This window comes from Cryptomeria japonica, unplaced genomic scaffold (assembly GCF_030272615.1).
Source record: "Cryptomeria japonica unplaced genomic scaffold, Sugi_1.0 HiC_scaffold_374, whole genome shotgun sequence".
In the NCBI taxonomy this organism is placed as follows: domain Eukaryota; kingdom Viridiplantae; phylum Streptophyta; class Pinopsida; order Cupressales; family Cupressaceae; genus Cryptomeria; species Cryptomeria japonica.
In genome coordinates, this window is record NW_026729195.1 from 25,001 (window position 1) to 35,543 (window position 10,543).

General features: G+C 63.3%; 2 non-coding genes across 2 annotated transcripts; both read right to left on the reverse strand.

Annotated features, from left to right (window-relative positions):
- Window positions 1-2,196: 2,196 nt before the first annotated feature.
- Window positions 2,197-2,315, reverse strand: LOC131871155 (5S ribosomal RNA). The gene has a single exon (XR_009369429.1). It is a non-coding gene; the product is annotated as a 5S ribosomal RNA (ribosomal RNA).
- A 5,916-nt stretch (window positions 2,316-8,231) lies between these two features.
- LOC131871143 (5S ribosomal RNA) lies at window positions 8,232-8,350 on the reverse strand. Its single transcript, XR_009369417.1, has one exon. It is a non-coding gene; the product is annotated as a 5S ribosomal RNA (ribosomal RNA).
- Window positions 8,351-10,543: the final 2,193 nt, after the last annotated feature.

Sequence of the window (10,543 nt, forward strand, 5' to 3'; positions counted from 1 at the left end):
GGCGGGGCTCCGAAGAGCGGAAGTGGAAGTGGGGTTTCGGGCATTACCCTCGAGCCACCTTTCCGTCCGAGAGTTTAGTGAGGCTTTTTACCGTTGCAGCTCCCCATGTCCGAACTGGGGATTTCTGGGTAGGGGCTTCGGGTGCGCATTACTTTTTTGCCCAAGCGTCCAGTGGGGTTTCTGGTGCGCTCCGAAGTGGGGTTATTGGAGCGGCCCCTCTTTTTTTGTCCGAGCGTTTGGTGGGGTTGCGCGCCCTGGTGGGCACCATGGTGCGCACCAAGGAGCGCTCCGAAGTGTGCTCCAAGGTGCGGCGTGCACGAAGTCGGAGCCCGGTTTGCCCCGGGTGCGCACCTCGCGTGCACCTTCGCCGCGGTGGGCACCATGGCGTGCACGAAGTCGGAGCCCGGTTTGCCCCGGGTGCGCACCTCGCGTGCACCTTCGCCGGGGTGGGCACCTCGGCTGGGTTGCGCGCCCTGGTGCGCACCAAGGAGCGCTCCGAAGTGTGCTCCAAGGTGCGGCGTGCACGAAGTCGGAGCCCGGTTTGCCCCGGGTGCGCACCTCGCGTGCACCTTGGCGCGGTGGGCACCATGGCGTGCACGAAGTCGGAGCCCGGTTTGCCCCGGGTGCGCACCCCGCGTGCACCTTCGCCGGGGTGGGCACCTCGGCTGGGTTGCGCGCCCTGGTGCGCACCAAGGAGCGCTCCGAAGTGTGCTCCAAGGTGCGGCGTGCACGAAGTCGGAGCCCGGTTTGCCCCGGGTGCGCACCTCGCGTGCACCTTCGCCGCGGTGGGCACCTTGGCTGGGTTGGGCACCATTGAGCGCTCCGAAGTGTGCTCCAAGGTGCGCACCATGGCCCTCCAAGGTGCGCAGCATGGCGTGCACGAAGTCGGAGCCCGGTTTGCCTCGGGTGCGCACCTCGCGTGCACCTTCGCCAGGGTGGGCACCTCGGTGCGCACACCTTCTCAATGTTTTCTTGCCTTTTCTGGAAATTGGTGAAGGCAGCGCATCAAAGGTGCGCACCTCGGTGTGCTCCGAGGTGCGAACCCGAGAGCGCTCCGAGGTGCCCACGAAGTCGAAAGTCGGGTTAATTGCATTGTTTTCCCCGGGTGCGCTCCGAGGTGCGCAACATCGGTGCGCACCAAGGAGGGCTCCGAAGTGTGCTCCAAGGTGCGCACGATTCGGAGCTCGGTTTGCCCGGGGTGCGCACACCTTGGCTGGGTTGCGCACCCTTTGTGCGCTCCAAGGTGCGCACGAAGTCGGAGCTCGGTTTGCCCCGGGTGCGCACCTTCGCCAGGGTGCGCACCTTGATGCGCACGCCTTGGCTGGGCTGCGCACCTTGGTGGGCGCCATGGTGCGCACCTTTCGTGCGCTCCAAGGTGCGCACGAAGTCGGAGCTCGGTTTGCCCCGGGTGCGCACCTTGGTGGGCGCCATGGTGCACTCCGAGGTGCCCAAGATTGGTGCGCACCAAGGAGCGCTCCGAAGTGCGCTCCAAGGTGCGCAGGTGCGCGCGAAGTCGAAAGTTGGGTTAATTGTCCGGTTTGCCTCGGGTGCGCACCTTGCGTGCACCTTCGCCAGGGTGGGCGCCTTGGTGCGCACACCTTGGCTGGGCTGCGCACCCGGGCGCGCACACCTTGGCACCCGCGTTTCCTTCATTTTAAATTTTTTTTTTTTACAATCTCTCAAGTGGGAAATTCTATAATCTCAACTTTTTTTGCCTTTTCAGGAAACTTTTGAATGGAGCGCATCATTGGTGCGCTCCGAAGTGTGCTCCAAGGTGCGCACCTCTGGTGTGCTCCAAAGCTCTCTCTAGCTGCGTGCACCTGCCCCGGCCGCGCACCCGGCCCCGCCCAGCTTCGCTCACCTGTCCCGGGCGTCTGGTGCGGAACCTTAGAGTAAGAAACATCACCGTGCACCTTGGCCAACGTGCGCGACTCGACCGAGCGCGCACTGGCCGAGGTGCACACCGATTTCACCTGGGTGCGCGCGCAGCACCTCGGGCGCACCGGGGTGCGCGCACAACGCCCGGGTTGCACCGTGGCCTGTGTGCTCGGGGCGCCTCGGGTGCGCGCTCGGTGTCGCCCCCGCGCGCGCGGTAGTGCGGGCAGCGCACCCCGGCCCGGCCCGGCCCCGACGAGAACGCAAACGGGCAAAAGGTTTATTCAAATAGCATTGCGACGCCCGGCGAAAAACTAAAAAAGGGTGCAACACCGGGACTTCCCGGGAGGTCACCCATCCCAGTACTACTCCGGCCCAAGCGCGCTTAACTGCGGAGTTCTGATGGGATCCGGTGCACTAACGCTGGTATGATCGCACCCGTTATGAGCTTGTCGCAGTGTGTACTTAGCAAACCGCGACCCACGTGCGAATCCACCCCGGCCACCCACCCCCGTCGAGGTGCACACCCTCCCTCGCGAAGTGCGCCCCGTTCGCCAAGTGTGAGCCCTGCCCGGGTGCGCGCACCTTGCTAGGGCGTCGGGTGTGCACCCGGCCCGGCCTACGTGCGTGCACCTGGACGGGGCGTCGTGTGCGTGCAGTGTCCCGTCTGCAACGCGGTGCCCACACACCACCTCGGGCGCAACGACCTGCGCTCACATGTGGGCCGAGTGCACCTTGGTGCATGTTCGGGGCGCCTCGGGTGCACGCTCGATCTTGCCCCGGTGCACCAAGGCGCTCGGTTTGCCCCGGGTGCGCACTTGGTGCAAGGTGGGCACCCAAAATAGGGATCAAGCACCAAAACACAAGTTTCGGGATGCAAAATGGGACCCAAGGACCACAAATGCGTTCCAAGACCCATGATGGGTCCACGAGAACAAAAATGTGTTCCGAGACTTAATAAACAAATATTGGGTTTTAGGAGAAGAAACATGCTCTGATGCCCAAAACGAGAATCGACCCCGAAAAGGCCACAGGCCAAAAGTGGGATGCGAGACAAAAAAAAATGGGACCCGAGGACCAAAATTGGGTTCCCAGGTCGAAGACAGGGCAACCGGACAAGAAACGACCTCTAAGGCTCGAAATGAGTCCCGACGACTAAAACTTGACAAGAAGCACCCATCAGGCACCCAACTCGACACCCATGGGATGCCGACCCACCCGGGCTTCCACCTAGCACACCTTGGCACCCACCCACCCTCGCACCCAACCTCGCACCCAACTTAGCACCTTTGAACCCACATTGGCACTCACCCTGACCCTGGCACCTTGGAACCCACATTGGCACTCACCTTGACCCTGGCACCCACCTTTGCACTCACCTTGGGACCCACCCTGGCTCCCACCTCGGCACCCACCCAGACACCCACCTTGGTTCCTTGGCACCCACCTTGGATCCTTGGCACCCACCCCGACACCCACCTTGGCACGCAACTTGGCTACTTGCCACCCACCTTGGCTCCTTGACGCCCACCCCGACAACCACCCCGTGACCTACCCTGGCTAGGGTTGGTGCACACCCACCCTGGTGCCCACCTTGGCACCCACCCCATGACCCACCTTGGCACGCACCTTAGTACCCACCCCGTTACCCACCCTAGGACCCACCCCGTGACCCACCTTGGCCAGGGTGGGTGCCTTGGTGCGCACAACTTGCCTGGGCTGCACACCAGGGCGGGCTCAAGATGGCACCCGCGTTCCGTTTTTTTCACTATCTTTCAAAACGGAAATTTTAAAATCTCGTTTTTTTTTTTTTTTTTGCCTTTTCTGGAAATTAGTGAAGGCAGCGCATCAAAGGTGCGCAATGCTGGTGCGAACCCGGGAGCGCTCCGATGTGTGCTCCAAGGTGCGGCGTGCACGAAGTCCGAGCCCGGCTTGCCCCGGGTGCGCACCTCGCGTGCACCTTCGCCGGGGTGAGCACCTTGGCTGGGTTGCGCGCCCTGGTGCGCACCAAGGAGCGCTCTGAAGTGTGCTCCAAGGTGCGGCGTGCACGAAGTCGGAGCTCGGTTTGCCCCGGGTGTGCACCTCGGGTGCGCACCTCGCGTGCACCTTCGCTGCGGTGGGCACCTTGGCTGGGTTGCGCGCCTTGGTGGGCACCATGCAGTGCACGAAGTCGGAGCCCGGTTTGCCCCGGGCGCGCACCTCCGCCAGGGTGGGCACCTTGGTGCGCACAACTTGCCTGGGCTGCGCACCAGGAAGGGCTCAAGATGGCACCCGCGTTCCGTTTTTTTCACTATCTTTCAGAACGGAAATTTTAAAATATCGTTTTTTTTTGCCTTTTCTGGAAATTAGTGAAGGCAGCGCATCAAAGGTGCGCAACGCTGGTGCGAACCTGGGAGCGCTCCGATGTGTGCTCCAAGGTGCGGCGTGCACGAAGTCGGAGCCCGGTTTGCCCCGGGTGCGCCCTGGTGGGCACCATGGTGCGCACCAAGGAGCGCTCCGAAGTGTGCTCCAAGGTGCGGCCTGCACGAAGTCGGAGCCCGGTTTGCCCCGGGTGTGCACCGCGGGTGGGCACCTTGGTGCGCATGCCTTGCCTGGGCTGCGCACCAGGGCGGGCTCAAGATGGCACCCGCGTTCCGTTTTTTTCACTATCTTTCAAAACGGAAATTTTAAAATCTCATTTTTTTTTGCCTTTTCTGGAAATTAGTGAAGGCAGCGCATCAAAGGTGCGCACCTCGCTGCCCACCACGGTGCGCAACGCCGGTGGGCACCCGGGAGTGCTTCGAAGTGTGCTCCAAGGTGCTGCGTGCACGTTGTCGGAGCCCGGTTTGCCCCGGGTGCGCACCTCGCGTGCACCTTCGTCGGGGTGGGCACCTTGGCTGGGTTTGCCCCGGCTGCGCTCCGAAGCGGGGTTATTGGAGCGCCGCCTCTTTTTTTGTCGGAGCGTTTGGTGGGGTTTCTCGCATTGGCTCTTCCCAGGCCCGGTTGCCACCCTGGCGCGCACGAAGTCGGAAGTAGGGTTAATTGCCCGGGTGCGCACCTTTGCCAGGGTGGGCACCTTACCTGGGCTGTGCACCCGGGCGGGCTCAAGATGGCACCCGCGTTCCGTTTTTTTCACTATCTTTCAAAACGGAAATTTTAAAATCTCCTCTTTTTTTTGCCTTTTCTGGAAATTAGTGAAGGCAGCGCATCAAAGGTGCGCACCTCGCTGCCCACCTTGGTGTGCTCTGAGGTGCGCACCCGGGAGCGCTACGAAGTGTGCTCCAAGGTGCGGCGTGCACGTTGTCGGAGCCCGGTTTGCCCCGGGTGCGCACCTCGCCTGCACCTTGGCCGGGGTGGGCACCCTGGCTGGGTTTGCCCAGGGTGCGCTCCGAAGCGGGGTTACTGGAGCGCCCCCTCTTTTTTTGTCAGAGCGTTTGGTGGGGTTTCTCGCATTGGCTCTTCCCAGGCCCGGTTGTTGGGTGCGCTCCCACCCTGGCGCGCGCGAAGTTGGAAGTTGGGTTAATTGCCCGGGCGCGCACCTTCGCCAGGGTGGGCACCTTGGTGCGCACACCTTGGCTGGGCTGCGCACCAGGGCGGGCTCAAGATGGCACCAGCATTCCCTTTTTCTCACTATCTTTCAAAACGGAAATTTTAAAATCTCGTTTTCTTTTGCCTTTTATGGAAATTAGTGAAGGCATCGCATCAAAGGTGCGCACCTCGCTGCCCACCTTGGTGTGCTCCGAGGTGCCCACCACGGTGCGCTCCGAGGTGCCCACCACGGTGCGCAACGCCGGTGCGAACCCGGGAGCGCCCCGATGTGTGCTCCAAGGTGCGGCGTGCACGAAGCCGGACCCCGGTTTGCCCCGGGTGCGCACCTCGCGTGCACCTTGGTGCGCACACCTTGGCTGGGTTGCGCGGCCTGGTGGGCACCATGGTGCGCACCAAGGAGCGCTCCGAAGTGTGCTCCAAGGTGCGGCGTGCACGAAGTCCTAGCCCGGTTTGCCCCGGGTGCGCACCTTCGCCGCGGTGGGCACCATGGCGTGCACGAAGTCGGAGCCCGGTTTGCCCCGGGTGCGCACCTCGCGTGCACCTTCGCCGGGGTGGGCACCTCGGCTGGGTTGCGCGCCCTGGTGCGCACCAAGGAGCGCTCCGAAGTGTGCTCCAAGGTGCGGCGTGCACGAAGTCGGAGCCCGGTTTGCCCCGGGTGCGCACCTTCGCCGCGGTGGGCACCCTGGTGCGCACCATGGCGTGCACGAAGTCGGAGCCCGGTTTGCCCCGGGTGCGCACCTCGCGTGCACCTTCGGCGGGGTTGCGCGCCCTGGTGCGCACCAAGGAGCGCTCCGAAGTGTGCTCCAAGGTGCGGCGTGCACGAAGTCGGAGCCCGGTTTGCCCCGGGTGCGCACCTCGCGTGCACCTTCGGCGGGGTTGCGCGCCCTGGTGGGCACCATGGTGCGCACCAAGGAGCGCTCCGAAGTGTGCTCCAAGGTGCGGCGTGCACGAAGTCGGAGCCCGGTTTGCCCCGGGTGCGCACCTCGCGTGCACCTTCGCCGCGGTGGGCACCATGGCGTGCACGAAGTCGGAGCCCGGTTTGCCCCGGGTGCGCACCTCGCGTGCACCTTCGCCGGGGTGGGCACCTCGGCTGGGTTGCGCGCCCTGGTGCGCACCAAGGAGCGCTCCGAAGTGTGCTCCAAGGTGCGGCGTGCACGAAGTCGGAGCCCGGTTTGCCCCGGGTGCGCACCTCGCGTGCACCTTCGCCGCGGTGGGCACCATGGCGTGCACGAAGTCGGAGCCCGGTTTGCCTCGGGTGCGCACCCCGCGTGCACCTTCGCCGGGGTGGGCACCTCGGCTGGGTTGCGCGCCCTGGTGCGCACCAAGGAGCGCTCCGAAGTGTGCTCCAAGGTGCGGCGTGCACGAAGTCGGAGCCCGGTTTGCCCCGGGTGCGCACCTCGCGTGCACCTTCGCCGCGGTGGGCACCTTGGCTGGGTTGGGCACCATTGAGCGCTCCGAAGTGTGCTCCAAGGTGCGCACCATGGCCCTCCAAGGTGCGCAGCATGGCGTGCACGAAGTCGGAGCCCGGTTTGCCCCGGGTGCGCACCTCGCGTGCACCTTCGCCAGGGTGGGCACCTCGGTGCGCACACCTTCTCAATGTTTTCTTGCCTTTTCTGGAAATTGGTGAAGGCAGCGCATCAAAGGTGCGCACCTCGGTGTGCTCCGAGGTGCGAACCCGAGAGCGCTCCGAGGTGCCCATGAAGTCGAAAGTCGGGTTAATTGCATTGTTTTCCCCGGGTGCGCTCCGAGGTGCGCAACATCGGTGCGCACCAAGGAGGGCTCCGAAGTGTGCTCCAAGGTGCGCACGATTCGGAGCTCGGTTTGCCCGGGGTGCGCACACCTTGGCTGGGTTGCGCACCCTTTGTGCGCTCCAAGGTGCGCACGAAGTCGGAGCTCGGTTTGCCCCGGGTGCGCACCTTCGCCAGGGTGCGCACCTTGATGCGCACGCCTTGGCTGGGCTGCGCACCTTGGTGGGCGCCATGGTGCGCACCTTTCGTGCGCTCCAAGGTGCGCACGAAGTCGGAGCTCGGTTTGCCCCGGGTGCGCACCTTGGTGGGCGCCATGGTGCACTCCGAGGTGCCCAAGATTGGTGCGCAACAAGGAGCACTCCGAAGTGCGCTCCAAGGTGCGCAGGTGCGCGCGAAGTCGAAAGTTGGGTTAATTGTCCGGTTTGCCTCGGGTGCGCACCTTGCGTGCACCTTCGCCAGGGTGGGCGCCTTGGTGCGCACACCTTGGCTGGGCTGCGCACCCGGGCGCGCACACCTTGGCACCCGCGTTTCCTTCATTTTAAATTTTTTTTTTTTACAATCTCTCAAGTGGGAAATTCTATAATCTCAACTTTTTTTGCCTTTTCAGGAAACTTTTGAATGGAGCGCATCATTGGTGCGCTCCGAAGTGTGCTCCAAGGTGCGCACCTCTGGTGTGCTCCAAAGCTCTCTCCAGCTGCGTGCACCTGCCCCGGCCGCGCACCCGGCCCCGCCCAGCTTCGCTCACCTGTCCCGGGCGTCTGGTGCGGAACCTTAGAGTAAGAAACATCACCGTGCACCTTGGCCAACGTGCGCGACTCGACCGAGCGCGCACTGGCCGAGGTGCACACCGATTTCACCTGGGTGCGCGCGCAGCACCTCGGGCGCACCGGGGTGCGCGCACAACGCCCGGGTTGCACCGTGGCCTGTGTGCTCGGGGCGCCTCGGGTGCGCGCTCGGTGTCGCCCCCGCGCGCGCGGTAGTGCGGGCAGCGCACCCCGGCCCGGCCCGGCCCCGACGAGAATGCAAACGGGCAAAAGGTTTATTCAAATAGCATTGCGACGCCCGGCGAAAAACTAAGAAAGGGTGCAACACCGGGACTTCCCGGGAGGTCACCCATCCTAGTACTACTCCGGCCCAAGCGCGCTTAACTGCGGAGTTCTGATGGGATCCGGTGCACTAACGCTGGTATGATCGCACCCGTTATGAGCTTGTCGCAGTGTGTACTTAGCAAACCGCGACCCACGTGCGAATCCACCCCGGCCACCCACCCCCGTCGAGGTGCACACCCTCCCTCGCGAAGTGCGCCCCGTTCGCCAAGTGTGAGCCCTGCCCGGGTGCGCGCACCTTGCTAGGGCGTCGGGTGTGCACCCGGCCCGGCCTACGTGCGTGCACCTGGACGGGGCGTCGTGTGCGTGCAGTGTCCCGTCTGCAACGCGGTGCCCACACACCACCTCGGGCGCAACGACCTGCGCTCACATGTGGGCCGAGTGCACCTTGGTGCATGTTCGGGGCGCCTCGGGTGCACGCTCGATCTTGCCCCGGTGCACCAAGGCGCTCGGTTTGCCCCGGGTGCGCACTTGGTGCAAGGTGGGCACCCAAAATAGGGATCAAGCACCAAAACACAAGTTTCGGGATGCAAAATGGGACCCAAGGACCACAAATGCGTTCCAAGACCCATGATGGGTCCACGAGAACAAAAATGTGTTCCGAGACTTAATAAACAAATATTGGGTTTTAGGAGAAGAAACATGCTCTGATGCCCAAAACGAGAATCGACCCCGAAAAGGCCACAGGCCAAAAGTGGGATGCGAGACAAAAAAAAATGGGACCCGAGGACCAAAATTGGGTTCCCAGGTCGAAGACAGGGCAACCGGACAAGAAACGACCTCTAAGGCTCGAAATGAGTCCCGACGACTAAAACTTGACAAGAAGCACCCATCAGGCACCCAACTCGACACCCATGGGATGCCGACCCACCCGGGCTTCCACCTAGCACACCTTGGCACCCACCCACCCTCGCACCCAACCTCGCACCCAACTTAGCACCTTTGAACCCACATTGGCACTCACCCTGACCCTGGCACCTTGGAACCCACATTGGCACTCACCTTGACCCTGGCACCCACCTTTGCACTCACCTTGGGACCCACCCTGGCTCCCACCTCGGCACCCACCCAGACACCCACCTTGGTTCCTTGGCACCCACCTTGGATCCTTGGCACCCACCCCGACACCCACCTTGGCACGCAACTTGGCTACTTGCCACCCACCTTGGCTCCTTGACGCCCACCCCGACAACCACCCCGTGACCTACCCTGGCTAGGGTTGGTGCACACCCACCCTGGTGCCCACCTTGGCACCCACCCCATGACCCACCTTGGCACGCACCTTAGTACCCACCCTGTTACCCACCCTAGGACCCACCCCGTGACCCACCTTGGCCAGGGTGGGTGCACCCACCCTGGTGCCCACCTTGGCACCCACCCATCCTAGCACCCAGCCTGTGACCGGGCTTGGAACCCAACCTTGCACCCGTCTTGGCCAGTGTGGGTGCGCACCCATCCTGGCACCCACGTTGTGACACACCCTTTAACCCACGCACCCTAGCAGCCACGTTGGCACCCACCTTGGAACACAACCTAGCAACTTGGCACCCACCCCGTGACCCACCTTGGCATCCACCATAGCAGTCGCCCACTTGGCACCCACCTTGGAACCCAAGTTGGCACCCACCTCGGCACCCACCTTGACACTTGTGGACCCACCTTGCCACTCACCCTAGCATCGACCCATCCTAGCACCCACCCTGGCACCTTTGCACCCTAGCACTCACCCATCCTAGCACCTAACCTGTGACCCACCTTGACACTCACCCTCGCACCCACCTTGGAACCCAACCTAGCACCCACCCACCCTGACACCAACCCTAGCACCTACCCACCCTTGCACCCACCCTGTGACCCATCTTGGCACCCACCCATCCTACCACTCAACCTATCACCCACCTTCTCACCCACCTTGGCATCCACCTTAGCACCCACCCACACTGGCACCTTGGCACCCACCTCGGGCAAGGTGGGTGCACACCCACCCTGACACCCAATTTAGAACCAACCGAGCATGTTACCCACCTTGGCACCCACATTGCAGCCCACCCTAGTACCCACCCTATGACCCACATTGGCATCCACACCCTAGCACCCAGGCACCTCGACACCCGCCTTGACACGCACCCTAGCACTAAACCTGTGACCCACCTTGGAACTCACCCTAGAACCCACCCACCCTGTGAACCACCTTGGCATCCACCTTAGCACCCACCCACCTTGGCACCCACTCTAGCACTCACCCATCCTAACACCCAACTTGTTACCCACCTTGGCACCCGCCCT